Below are 13,754 nucleotides of genomic sequence, written 5' to 3' on the forward strand. Positions count from 1 at the left end.
CACACCTTCATACATATCCTTAATCACATCAATGTAACCTTTTGTCACCCATTTCTTCTCTAACACCCACCACATTATATCCCGATGCACTCCATCATATGTTTTCTCAAAATCGATAAAAATCATATGCATGTCTTTTTTCTTTTTTCTATACTTTTCTATTACCCTCCTCAAAAGATAGATCGTTCTATTGTTGACCTACCAGGCATAAACCCAAATTGATTCTTTGACACCTCTGTTATATCTCGCAATCGACGTTCCATCACTCTCTCTCACACTTTCATTGCATGACACATTAACTTGGTTCTTTTATATATAGTTGTTACAATTCTGGACATCTCCTTTATTCTTATATATTAACAATAAGGGTAAATTACAAATACACTCCTTGAGGTTTGCTTAAAATACATATTGCCCCTATAGTTTGAAAAATTATAAATACTCCCTTATTAAAATTTTTATTTAACAGAATTACTAAAAAATGAAATTCATAATTGTTCTCCTATACAATAATAAAATTACCTAAATTATTAATTGAAACATATTTCTAACATCATTAAAAACTGTTAATTGACTTGATGATTTATTAATAAAAAGGGCGGTTTATTATTAAATTAGAAACCTCAGATGGTAGAATGTAATTTTCAAAACTACGGGAGGCGATTTGTATTTTAATCAAACTTCAGGGGGTATATTTATAATTTACCCTAACAATAAAATACTCTTTTTCCACTCTTTTGGCATTTTCTTAGACAACAAAATCTTACTAAATAGCCTTGTCAACCAAACAACCCCCTTATTACCCAAACATTTCCATACTTCAATATGTATATCATCGAATCCTAAAGTCTTATTAAATTTCATCTTCTTAAATGCAAACTCTACTTCAAATTCCATAATCCTACGATAGAACCTATAGTCCTGGTTTTCCTTATTACTGCCTACTTCCTCCCCTTTTGATCTACCTTCATGTTCCTCATTTAATAATTTCTCAAAATAGTTTTTCCACATCTCTTTAATTTTTTCGTCTTTCACCAACACCTTAGAGTCCTCACCCTTAATGCACTTAACTTGATTAAAATCTCTTATTTTCCTCTCTCTTATCTTAGCAAGTTTGTATATTATCTTATCTCCTTCTTTACTATCTAGTCTAGTGTATAGGTCATCATAGGCCTTCAGCTTAGTCTCCTTCACTACTTTTTTGACCTCCTTATTGGTTAATATGTAGTGCTTAAGGTTTTCCTCAGTTCTATCATTCTGCCACTTTTTAAAGCTCTATTTTTTTCGTCTTTATTATAGCTTGGACCTCTTTCCTCCACCACCAAGTTTTCCTAAAATTGGGTCTATTTCGTTTCGACTCTCCAAAAACTTCCCTTGAGAATCCCCTCGTACAATTGGCCATCGAGTTCCATATAGTGTTTGCATCATCTTCCAAGTCCTAAGTACCTTCTTTATCCATTCTATTCTTAAATTTGTCTAGTTTTATCATCTTTTATGTCCCACTATCTAGTCCTGCGGCACCCACTATCCTTTCGAGTTTGGTATTGCTTTTTAAAGCATAAATCTAGTATCAAAATCCTATGTTGAGACGTCAAGCTCTCTCTAGGAATCACCTTGCAGTCGTTGCGTTTTAGACGGTCCCCTTTTCTTACTATAAAGTAATCTATTTGGCTCCTAATTGACCCACTATTGAAGGTTATCAAATGCTCATCTCTCTTCTTATACATAGTATTGGCCACCACTAGGTCAAAAGTCAATATAAAATCTAAAATACTCTCTCCATCCTCATTTCTATCACCAAAATCATACCCACCATGCACCTTCTTCTTATCTACTCCTACATGGCCATTGAAATCACCACCTATAACTAGGTTCTCTCCTACGAGTATCTCCTGTAATGCCTCATCCTTTTGGTCCCAAAAAACTCTCTTAGCTTGATCATCTAATCATACTTAGGAAGGCATATGCATTAATAACGCTTACTATATTATCTCAAATAATTAGTTTAACTAACATAATCCAATCACTTTTCCTAGTGACTGCAACTATATTTTCTACAAGCCTCTTGGCAACTATTATTCCTACTCCATTCACATGTCTATCATTGCCACTATAATATAGTTTAAAACCGGTATTCTCTATTTCCCGAGCTTTCTCATCTGTCCACTTAGTTTCTTATACGCAAACTATACTAACTCTTTTCCTAATCATGACATCTACCAATTTCATAGTTTTACTAGTTAAAGGTCATATATTCCATGTACCTACCCTAAACTTATAATCTTGCACTAGCTTCTTTATCCACACTCGTCCAGAAAAACGTGAAAACCTTTGCTCATTTTTCACCGCACTCAGGCATCGATGCGGCGCCCGTTGCTCACTTTTTGAAACACCCAGAGGCAGGCACAATGCGTCAATTAAGGGGAACGACCTAGCATTTAATTGATTCAAATTGTCATATAATTAATTTAAAATTTTATTTTTGTAAAAAATTAAATTGATCCAATATCAATTGTCATATTATCATATTATTTTTATTTGTACGACATATATGTTTAAAAATAGACTCTTCATTTGTTATATATATATAATTTGATCATGTGATATTTAAATATGATTAACCCAAATTTTTGTATGCACATTATTCTCAATTTGTCATATAAAATAAATGGCTCAAATCACTAAAATGAGTACATATTAGTATCATAATGCGCTAACTTGACTTGTAAAATTGAAAATTTCAATTTTAATAAATCCAAATTCATATTGTAACATTTTTCAAATCATAATGAAACCGTTGTAATTATAAACCTAATCCTATTATAAAGCTTATTTTGGCAACTAGAAAAAAAGTCAGTTTATTGGCTTAACTTATTCGAGTCACATCATCTCTCTATTTTTTTTTTTTTTTGCATATTTTTTTTATTTTAAAAAGGCTGCATTTTTTTTAAAAAAAAATTAACTTTTTTCCTAGGGGTACTTTTTCATAAATCCTTTTTTACCTATTTATGTTCTATTTAGTTCACATTATTTTCTCATATTCTAATAAGTCTTATGGGTGACATAGTTACCAAAATATCCCTAATAATATTCATATTTACAGTATGAATGTTTCGTGATGTGGATGTTCACACTGTCAATGTGAACATTCACATTGTAAAATATGAATGTTTACATTACCAAATTGCTAACTGTTCATAAAATATTTGTAAGGGTAGAAATGTCCATAAAACACTTTAAATATGAAAATTAGAATTTGATAGATCAAATATTCAAATAATAGGATTTACTGAAATACAAGAATATCTTATGGAGTAAGTGAGATACAAACACTTAAAAAATAATTTTATAATAAATCTCCATTTTTTCTACTTTTCAAAATAAGGGTAAGTATCTCATTTATCCTAATTATGTGGTGTTTTAGGAAGATAGTAAAAATTTATTTTTTTGATTTTTTTTATAATTTTTTAGCTTTTTTAATATAAAAAATAATAATATACCCTAAAAAAATTAAAAAATTAACTTTTTACCAATTTTTCAAAACGCCTTTTATGTGTATGAATTCCTTGAGGTACTTAAGAGGAGCGAATTCCTTACATAATCATAGGGTGTCCTTTTTCATAGAAACAATGGGGACCATAAGAAAGAAATAAAGTTAGTTTTATTATGGGCTGTACAATGGATTGTGATCATATATCTCACACACTATAAAGCTAAAAACGCGTTATTTGGGCCCCCAAACACGGGAAACCATCTTGGGATTTTTACCACCAGTTCTATTTTGAATGGTTATTATTTAATAGATTCTTAATGAAGACTCTTTTACTTATAGGTTCTAAATATTTTTGTTTATTTCATTTTTGTCATCATGTTTTTATACTCAGATCTGGAGAGAGAGGAAAAAAAAAAAAAAAGTTCCTAGAAGATGAAGATGAATCTTCTTGTAAGAAAGTGAAGAGAATCGACGTGAGTAATGAGAGGTTGCAGCGATTGGAAAATCAATACATTCGAAGAAAGCGAATTGGTATCATCGATCAGTCGAGTTCTTCGTCGGAATCGGAATCGAAATCAGCAAATGGTGCAGTTTCAACATTGGAAAAAGCGATTTACGGTGAAAAATTGGAGCTAGAGTTCGATTTGATGAAGTCAATGCTTCGTGCGAGTTATAGTGAATCAAAGGATGCTGAAAAATTGAAGGAGAATATGGAGTTGGAATTGGTTGTTAACAATAAGGCTGCTTATAATGTTGATTTGCTTGAAGGAGATATGAAAAGATTTGAAAAAGATTTGAATGGTGATGGTGATGGTGGTGAAGAGGTAAAAGAGAAGGATGGGCCAAGATTCGGGAATAACATTTTAATAGTGATAAATTTGTTTAAATCAGTGATAAATTTGTCATTATTGAATTTTTATAAATTTGTTTTTGTGAATTAGTGAGTGTGTATGTATGTATGTGAGTATGAAATTTATTGCTAATAACATTTTAACAGTGATAAATTTATCACTGTTAAATTATTATGAATTAGTAAGTGTGTGAATGTGTCTAGGGGTAAAAATGAAAAACACTGTTTGATTTTTTTAGATAGGACTTACTGGGTAACAAGATCGATCCATAGGACTGGCCCATAACTCCCCAACTATCTTTCTGCATTTCACACGATGATTAGTTTGTTAAATAATAATAATCCAATAAATTATTATCAAAAAAATTATTTTATTAAGAAAAAAAGATTTTGACCGTTATAATAAAATATATCATAAATTTTTATTTTTAGTAACTTAAATTTTAAACTTTTTTTTATTTATTTTCAATTTAAATTATCTATCTATTTTAGTCATTAAACTCAATAAAAAATGTATTTTACATATTTTATGTGAACCTACATTGATTTTAATGATTAAAATATCATTTTTCGGTCGGTTTTGCTTAACAAAAATAATTTTATAGTTTATATTAAAAACAAATCAAAATATTTAAGTTTAAATTAAAAAAATAATATATTTAATATTTTTTTTGTTACAAATTAAATTTTGTAATATTTTTTATTATTTCTCGTAAGTAATTTGAGAAATTACACAAATTTAAGTACTACAAAACATTAGATTATAACCATTCCCATTGGCATCGACTAGGGTCCGTTTGGCAAGAGCTAAACAGGGTTTTTTTGGCTATTTTAGCCACAAAAGACAAAATAGGCTATTTTAGCCACAAAAAACAAAATATCACATCCAACCCATAATCATTACATTCTTCTCTCACAAAAAAAGTCAAAAAGTCGTTCCCAAACTAAACTTTTTAACCCAGGCTAAAATAGCTAAAAAAACCAAAAAGCTAAAAAATCAACCCACTTCCCAAACGGAGGCTTTAATGAAAATATTTTTTATAATGTTTGTTTTTACGGTGGCGTTATGTGTCAATTAATCTACACACTAGTATACCAACTAATGTTATTATATCATTAATAATCTTGTTTATTATACAAATTATAAATATTTAAAATTTCTAAAATTATATCATATCATCTATACTAATATGTACACTAATTAGTGTATATACCATTATTCTTGTTTCTATAATGTTTTTGAAGGACTAGGAGAATGAAAGACATTTTAAAATAATTTCAAAATTAAATGCCTTGGAATTTGAAAAGTCAATACACGAATACATTTTTTGGTAGATTAATATTTTGTTTACAAATTAATGAAATTATATTATTATAATAGATTATGGTTTAAATATCAAAATTTCATTGTTGCAGCTCACATTAGTGAGTGAAAAATATGTATACTTTATTCATTTATATAATAAATTGTTTATTTGGTATTACATTGTTTATTCTTATATTGATATTTTTGTCTTTCACTTTTTCTTGGAACATGTTTGACACACTAGAATGAGCATAAATCTTTATCGTTTTTTTTATTATTTTTATTTTTTTTTTTCTGACGTTACTCTAGAGGCCAGTATTCTAGCATTTGCCTGTTTATTTTTAGCCATGATATTGTTTCATTATGTTTTGGTACTATTTTTTTGTGAGCCAGACTTTTTCTTCTTTTTTTTGAAGATTGAATTTATATGCCATATTTAAAAGTACAAAAATGTAGAGACCTTAAAAATTTTATCAAATGTCTTATATGGGTATGAGATTTACACAATGTGGATCCCATGTGGATCTCATATCCATGTGAGATATTTGATAGAAATTTTGATAAAATTTTTAGGATATTTAACATTACTCAACTCCACCTTAGAACCTCGAACTGGGAGGTTCTTAAAGTGGTGGTGTCAATCGTTTCGATTATTTTAGATATAAGTTATAAGTTAATTTTTTTATTTTTTATAAAAAGACATGTATAAAAATAAACAGGTAATGTGATTTAAATAACTCAATAAATTAATTTTTTTTTAGATGTTATCAAGAGTGGTATTGTAATCAGAATATTTGTGTGTTTGGCAACTTACTTTTGGAATTTTATTTTTATTTTTATAATTTAGTATTCGGATCAGCTTTTGCGAATCTTGATTAACCTTAAGGCCCGGGAGGATTACAAGGTAGTCTCAATAAAAGAGATTTTAAAATAATTTCAAAATTAAATGCATAGGAATTTGAAGAGTCAATAATATACGAACACATTTTTTGGCAGATCAATATTAGTTATAACCCGTGCCATGCACGGAATTTTATAAATTAAAAAAATATATTATAATTATTTTAAAATAATTTAATATTTTGTCTTGTGGTATACATAAAATTTAGAGATATTTTTTCATAAATCTTTTTTCACTTACGTATATTCTATTTAGTCCACATTATTTTCTTATGTTTCAATAAGTCTTATGGGTGACATAGTTACCAAAATACCCCTAATAATATTCCCATTTACATTGTGAATATTCCGTGATGTGAATGTTTACACCATCAATGTAAATGTTTACATCGTCAATATGAATATTCACACCATCAATGTGAATATTCAGATAGTCAATGTGAACATTCACACGTTAACGTGAATATTCACATTGTAAAATATGAATGTTCACATCATCAAATTGCTAACTGTTTAAAAAATATTTGCAATGGTAGAAATATCCATAAAATACCTTAAATATGAGAATTAAGATTTAGTAGATCAAATGTCTAAATAATAGGACTTATTAGAATAGAAGAATATCTTGTGAACTAATTGGGATACAAACACTTGAAAAATAATTTTCTAATAAATTTTCCTAAAATTTATAGGTTAACTTTTATGTTTATAACTTTTTAAATTATTAGTTTAAAAAAAATTAAAATTTATATATAAATCTATTTAGTATAATTTTGATAATTTGTATTAAAAAAAAAGTTAAACCTAATTAAATGAGATTAAATGAGTTATAACATACCTCTTCTTGTTATGAAAATATACAAATTTAAAAGTTATATTAAGACAAATATACAATTTTATTATTAAATGTGAAGTAAAGTGATATTTAACAATAATTAATATGATATTTCTATTATTAATCCAATAATTTAAGTTACATTTCTTTTGATTTCAATTTCAATTTCATAACTAAAAATACAATATGAATAAAATACACACATAGATTTCTAATCTTTAAGAATAAGAAGGTTTTAAAATATTTTCAAACTTTCATCATTTTCTTTTAATTTTTTTTTATCTAATTTGATTTTAAATTTGAATACAAATTTTAACTTGATATGAATTACTTTAACTTTTTTATTAAATGTTTATCAATTTTTAAAAAAACTTCATTCTTATCCCATTTTTTTTTCTTTTCACCAATTTTGATGGAAAAAATAATATTTTTTAACGTTTCATCTTTTTAAATTTTTATCAAATTATAATTTGATAAAAAAAATTAAGCGTTGAAAATTCTCTTAATTGTAATTATAGTGAAATAACATTTTGAAATAGTCAAAATTTGAGTACGTGGTTGGTTGAAATATATAATTTAATTAACTTTCTTCTCATATTTGTATAGAAATTGACACTTATGACTACATCATTATAAGTCAGATTATAGAAAAAAAATTTGAGGTGTCAAACATTTTCTATTTGCAAATATCCTACATATTAAAAAAAATGTAACTTTTGGATATGTGTTTATCAGTTTTGTTTTATAGACATAAAAAATTGATGTTTCAATTTAAAAAATTAAAAAGTAAAAAAGGACAGATTGGGTTTTTAGAAATAAAAGAAGTCATCTTACTCTTCTATATAATATTTAAGTTGGACTATTTAATCACATAAAAAAATATAAATTATATTTAGAGATTATTCCTATATATTATACTATTATATACAACTATAGCTGTAATAAATTAACTACAATATATATGAAAACTTATATTAAGCTTTCATTTTCAATTAATTAAATTATAATTAACAAACTAACAAACAGCAATAATGATATAATGGAATAGAAAGAGGATACAAATAAATAGCGCAATGATATTTAAAAGTTTTAAATTACCTAGTTATACAAAAATCTAATGTTATAGTAAAATATTTAATTCTCAATAAATTTTCAGATTTTCTATAAAATAAAATGACCATAAAAAAAAATAAAATTGATAGCCATTTTTTTTACTTCAATTTTATGGTCTTCATTGAAGAAAAAAAGAATTCGATCAAAATCATTGGCACAGAACGGACATAGATACTTCAGTTGCAACTATAATCACCAATAATTATTCTCCACCATGCAAACCTGTAAACAAACACATAAATCTCACTAAAACCGAAATCGAAACCAAATCCAAACCAACAGTAGAGAAAGATAATCATACAGGAAAAAAAATAAAATTAAAAAACAAATAAATTTATAGAATGAGAGAATGTTACCTCAAATAACTTAGATCTCACCTAACCGAATCGGTTAACTCTTTCGCCAGTGCCCGCGAAGTCTAGGAGTTGGGTTGACTAATTAGATTATTCTTCAAATAAGACTTAAAAATTGATTAATTTGTCCCATTAAGTGATTTAAAATTTTGATAGATATATATAAGAAAAATAGATAATTATATTACTAATTATAATTCAAATTTAGATATTGTCATATTTTTTTGAGGTCCATATTTAAATTCTTATCCCTTTTTTTTTTTTGTGTGTGTGGGGGGGGGGGTTCTATTTGGTTTTTTTTTTTCTAATTTATTTAAGATGGAGTTGTGGATTTTTATTTTTTTTTTCCAATTTAATTTATTTATGGTTTCTATTTGTTTTTAATTATTATTATTTAGCTAAGTTATGATGTGAGTTAGATATGTGATAGACATGTGAGTTTTATTGATTTAAAATATGATAGTGAGAGATATTTTAAAATTAGATTTGTTTAGATAAACTTGAAAGATTTTTAAAATTTAAAATTGGATATTAAGATGCAAAAGAAAGATTTTAATTAAATAAATAAAAATCAAATTTATTAATTTTATTTATTTGTATATTTGATCTTTAGTTTTTTTTGTTATGTTGTAATATAATATATAAGATATAGATAGATATCCACAACTTTTATTAAAAATATTATCTGATTTGTTGGGGAAGAGAGAAGGCTCGGACAAGTTCTAATATTTTTTTGGGAAATCGGTGAGACAGATTAGGATGGAGAGATTATGAAATATTTTTGTTATTTTTCCATTTGAAATCCATATATTAAAGGATAATTATTATTTCTAAAATAATTAAATAAATAAATCAGTCAGCAGTTTTTTTTAATCTATTTTAAAATTTGAAAAATCAATAATTTTAAAAAATTGATTAATTTGTCCTATTAAGTGATTTAAAATTTTGATAGATATGCATAAAAAAAATAGATAATTATATTACTAAATCATAATTCAAATTTAGATATTGTTATATCTTTTGAGATTCGTATCTAAATTCTTATCTTCTTTATTTTTGTATAGTTTCTATTTTTTTTTTCCAATTTATTTTAGATGGAGTTGTGTGTTTCTATTTTTTTTAAAAAAATTAATTTTTCGGTTGTTTCTATTTGTTTTTAATTATTATTATTTAGGTAAGTTATAATGCGAGTTAAATATGTGATATATATGTAAGTTTTATTGGTTTCAAGTATAATAGTGGAAGATATTTTCAAATCAGATTTGTTTAGATAGACTTTGTTGATTTTTAAAATGTAAAATTGGATATTGAGAGTGAAAAGAAATATTTTAACTGAAAAATAAAAATCAAATTTATTAATTTTATCTGTTTGTATACCTGATTTTTATTTTTATTTTTTTGTTATGTTATAATATAATATATAAGATATAGATAGATACCCACAACTTTCATGAAAAATATTATCTTATTTTTTGGAAGAGAGAAAACGAACACAAGTTTTAATATATATTTTTTTTTTTTGAAAATTAGTGAGAAAAATTATGATGGAGAGATTATGAAATATTTTTGTTATCTTCCCATTTGAAATTCATAAATTAATGAATAATTATTATTTCTAAAATAATTAAATAAATAAATCAGCCAATGGGTTTTTTTAATCTATTTTATAAATTGAAAAATCAATAATTTTAGAATGAGAGTTTGAAACTCTTAGGAGGCTTCTCATTAGAAACCTAAAAAAAAAAAAAAAAATTGTATATTAAAAAAAATTTAAAACAAATATAAATATATATATATCTATGTATTATATAAGAAAAAAAAATTATAAAAAAAATTTAACAATCTCATCACTAACCATAGTGTATGAGAGAGCTGAAAAGGGTGTTGCAATAACTATGAGAGAAGTCAAAAGATTTGTGGTTTTGGAGAAGTCAATAAATGCTGATGTTATTTTTTTTTTCAATCAAAAAAGTAAAAAATTATGATTGGGATATTGGAGTTTCCACAAAATTTGTGGGTTAAAAACTCTCTTTTCCTTATATAATATACTAGCCTGTCACCCGTGCTATACATGAGATAATTATAGTTATTTATATTTGTTTTAGATTTTTTTTAATATATAAATTATGTTTTTTAAGATTTTTTATAAAAATAATTTAATAATATTATCAGTAACCATAGTATATGGGAGAAGTTGAAAAAAGTACTGCAGTAACTATACACGAATTGTATCTATAATTATTTGTATGAGAGGATTTTAAATGCTGATTAGGGCGATTTTGACCAAATCAATAAATGCAGGCATGTGGAAAGACATGTAGATTGAAAAAAATTAATAAATGTTGATTAGAAGATTTTGACCAAATCAATAAATGCTGAGTTTTTTTTTTAATAAAAAATTTAGAAAATTCAAATTGAGATATTGAAGCTCCCACAGGTCTTGGGGTTAAAAACCCCCTTTTACTTAATATATAGTACTAGCCTATCATCCGTGCTATGCATGGGATAATTATAGATATTTATATTTGTTTTAATTTTTTTTAATATATAAATTATGTTTTTTAAGATTTTTTATAAAAATAATTTAACAATTTTATCACTAACCATAGTGTACAGGAGAAATTAAAAAGGCTACTGCAGTAACTATGAACAGGTTGTATCTATAATTATTTATATGAGGAGATTTTAAATGCTAATAGGAATTTTGACCAAATCAATAAATGCAAACATGTGGATTAGATAAAGTTAATAAATGCTGATCAAAGAATGTTGAGATTTTTTTTTTAAATAAAAAATTTAGAAAATTAAGATTGAGAGTTTGAGCTCCCACAAGGCTTGAGGTTTAGAAACTCAATTTTTCTTAATATATGTACAATTATCTATATATGTGAATTGCGATTTTTAAATGTCATTTTTTTTAAAAAAAATGTCTTCTTTTTTTCCTTTTTTATATCATGTTAAAGTTTAATATTTGGATAATAATCATATGTGTTGGACTTTTCAAGGAATTAAATGTCTTCTTCTTTTTATTATATTATATTAAAGTTTAATATTTTGATAATAATCATATGTGTTGGACTTTTCAAGAAATTTTTTTTATGGTTGTTCTTAATGCATTAAAATGTTATTATGAAGGATAATAATCATATGTGTTGGGACTTTTCAAGGAATTCATATGTGTTGGATTTCAAAGAATTTTTTTTATGCTTGTTCTTAATATATTAAAGTGTTATTATGAGAGTAAAACTTGAGGGTCGAAAGAAGTTAATAAATGCTAAGGTTTTTTTTTTTTAAATCAACAAATCAAGAAATTTAGATTGGAAGATTTGAGCTCCCATAAGACTTGAGGTTAAAAATCCCCTTTTGCTTAATATGTAGTATAGATAGATAAATAAATAGATAGATAGATATAGATATAGATATAGATTTTGTTTACAAATTAAAAATTTTACTCATGATGTTTATTATATTATGAATAATGGTAGAGATTTAAAAAATTCTATCAAAAATTTTATCAAATGTCTCACATGGATGTGAGACCCACACAATATGGGTCAAGACATTTGATAGAATTTTTTTAATTTCTAATATTTTTGTTATATTATTGTAATAGATTCTAGTTTATATATCAAAATTTCATTGTTGTATCTCACATTAGTGAGTGAAAAATATGTATAATTTATTAATTTATATAGTAATAAATTCTTTATTCGGTGTTACATTATTTATTCTTATATTTATATTTTTGTCTTTCACTTTTCCTTGGAGCATGTTTGATATACTAGAATGAACAGAGATGTTTATCAATTTTTTTTTTCTTTTAAAATTTTCTGACTTTAATATTCTATGAGTACTTATTAACATTTGCCCTCTTATTTTTGACCATTATATTGTTTGGTTATGTTTTGGTACTTTTTCTTTTACGAGCCATACGTTTTTTTTTTTTTAAAAAAGATTGAATTTAGGGTAAATTATAATTTAACCCCTGTACTTTGCCTAAAAAATACGGAGCCCCCTATAGTTTATTTTGTAACATTTAAACCCCCTACACTTCATACTAAAGTGCAATTTTTGACAGAACTATTTATTTAAATAGAACGTGTGTTGTACGACCATTAATGGTAAGTGGAACAGTTTTTTCTGCTAAAAAACATATGACAAATAACCAAAACACTCTTATTGCCATATATATACACAAAATGGTATAGTGCAACGGAGCATGGGTTACACTCTTGGACCATCACACAGGTTCTCTGTCTCCCATTATATAAATATGCAATATCATTACCTTTCATGCAAAACCACCATTATCACCTTTTATTTCTCCTCTCATCTCACCACAATCACCTTCCATGCAGAATCACAACCAACCAACATCACCACCATCATATTCCATGCAAAACCACAACCAACTTCTTATTCCATGCAAAACCACCACTTAAAATCACCACCCAAACTTCTCTCTCTAAAAATTATCCACAACCAACTTCTTATTCCATGCAAAACCATCACTCAAAATCACCACCACAACTTCTCTCTCTAAAAATTATCCAAACCCACTTTTCTTCTTATAATTCAAATTAGTAACAAACTCAACCCATGAAATCAAACAATCAATAAGTATAAACATTTAGATTTTTGAAATAGCATTGATGGGATTTATACCAACCAAACTCATTTTTTCTTCTCGTTTCCAACATTTCTTCGGCCCCATCTTTCGAACTCCATAATTTTCTCGATTCTTAGCGATTTTATCCCGTTCTTTCACCAATCTCCTCACATTGTTTTATACTTCATCCTGCGCTACCTCGTTTTCTCACTTCTTCTTGAAATTGGTGATTTCGGTATACCGAAAGTTGTCCGAAACTAACTTCACATATTTCAAAGAAACATCTCCTAATCTA

Source organism: Camellia sinensis, chromosome 12 (genome assembly GCF_055761805.1).
Source record: "Camellia sinensis isolate YWXY chromosome 12, ASM5576180v1, whole genome shotgun sequence".
NCBI classification, from domain to species: domain Eukaryota; kingdom Viridiplantae; phylum Streptophyta; class Magnoliopsida; order Ericales; family Theaceae; genus Camellia; species Camellia sinensis.